Genomic DNA, 2,061 nt, shown 5'->3' on the forward strand with positions numbered 1-2,061 from the left:
CCCTACATCTCGCACACCCATTGGTCCGCTCTGCCTGAGGACTCCACGCTACGTTTCCTGGTTGGCCAAGCGGCTTTCGGGACAGGAGAGTTGGCGATCGCCGATTGGCTGAGCGGCCTCTGAATGGAAAGAGGGTGAGGTACATTTTCTGACAAACCGGACCCGTAGCTGAGCCGTATTTATTGAGGGTGAAAGGCCAAGTCTGTGTGGGGTGGTGTTTGCCATTTGCCATCTTTGAGGCATATCTATGTTAGAGAAGCGGTTCTGTTGACGAGCGGAGGCTGACTCGCGTCAAGAAACAACTTCAGACTCGCTCGCACGTATCACGCAGGGCCGATAATATCACCTCCACCTAGTTCGCGCCCGTTTACGAGCGTGAATGCCCCCCCCCTCCCCAGGGTAGCGTCGGAGGCAAAGCGTCGAAGAACACGTGTTGACTCGTGACTGTCCAGGCGCACCTCGTAAAGTCACCTTTGGTCCGCCACCTCCAGAGATCTTGGACCCTTCCGTAGGCCGGGGGAATTTCTTGTCTGGGACGGAACTGCGTCCCTGGGAGGCGCCTTACCCAGAACCCTCACATTTAGTTTAGCAAGTCAGCCCATCGCTTTCCCGGCTTCTTTTCTCAGGAAAGGAGAAGAAAATTTAACTACTTCCGAACGAGGGACTTGAGACTCCGGGCACAAGAAGGTGCCGCATTTATAAGGGGCATCGCAGTGTACTTGTCCCGGACTATTTATTTGTTAAACTTTTACCCCGGCCGGGGCCGACTAGTTAACAAAAAAGTTCCTTTGCTCTATGATGTTTCTGGATGGTGTGATTGTAGACCTACATGCACATTCCGATATAGGGCTTTTCCGCATGCTTATTTTACTCGTTAAAGTTCCTGCTTCTTCGGTTCCCCCCCCTCCTTCGTTCTACACGGGTTTTGCTTCCTCTAGTGGTGGATTGGACATCAAACAGGTTTCCCAACCAGTTTATTGCCCTGCATTTTAAATTTGTGTCCATTTATCCTTTGGTGTAGGGTTTGATCTGTTTGCCCCAGGTAGAGAACCAAAGGGCATTGTTGGCGTTTAATGGAATATACTGTGTAAGACAGGAGGGCCTGGCCTCATGTGGTCCATGGGGTCACCAGTCGGACTGGACTGTGCAACTGAACAACAAGAACAATGTAAGACAAGACTGAGAAACCTGTAGGAAAACACTTCAACCTTCCAGACAATCCATGGGAGGAACTTCAGAAACAGACTAGAAAGGGAAATAGCTGAGTTACAAGTTATTACAACACTTGTAACAATGGAACCCCCAGGACATAACAGGGATATTGGTTTCTTTAGTGGCTGCATCACTAAAGAAGAAGAAAACACCTTTCCTTGTTCAGTTTCATTGCCTTCTGTGGACCAAGAATTGTTTGAGAAAACACAAATCAAATACTGTAATTTGGAGACAGGTTCTACATAGTAGCTTCTGGTTCTATTGAAGTATCTTTGGCTTCACCCACATTTTAAATTTCTGTCCCAGAAAGCCTCCTTGAGTTTGGCTATTCTATACCCATTCAATCTGCTTCAAACAGCCCACTGTGATGTAACAAAAGACATGCAGATGTTGCCAAGGGTTAGATGGAATGAGATGGCTGAGTTGTGCCACTCTTGAAGAAGGAAACACAGTCCCCCACCAACTGAATTGTAGCATTGTAAACATTTCTCTGTGTGTACCAGTATAAGATATCCGGTTTTCTAGCAGCTGAGCAGTCACTGAGGCAGGGGTGTCAAACATGTGACCCGCAGGCCGGATCAGGCCCTCAGAGGGCTCCAATCTGACCCGCAAGGCCCTGGCTGTTTCCTTCTTCCTTTTCCAGTTCTGCTGCTGCCACGTTGCAGCTTGCTTTACCAGACTCAATCACATAGGAGAGATAGATAGGCAAGTCTCTTCTGTGTGATTGAGAGAGTCTGGTAAAGCACTGGCTAAGGCTCCTCCCCCTCCCAGGGGGAGGGGGGAACCAGCCCGAGCTTGCTTCCTGGGCAGGCTGCCGCAATCGTATAAGGGAGACAAAAGGAAGCCTTT

This window comes from Gekko japonicus, unplaced genomic scaffold, assembly GCF_001447785.1.
Source record: "Gekko japonicus isolate JY-2015 unplaced genomic scaffold, Gekko_japonicus_V1.1 scaffold477, whole genome shotgun sequence".
NCBI classification, from domain to species: Eukaryota; Metazoa; Chordata; class Lepidosauria; order Squamata; family Gekkonidae; genus Gekko; species Gekko japonicus.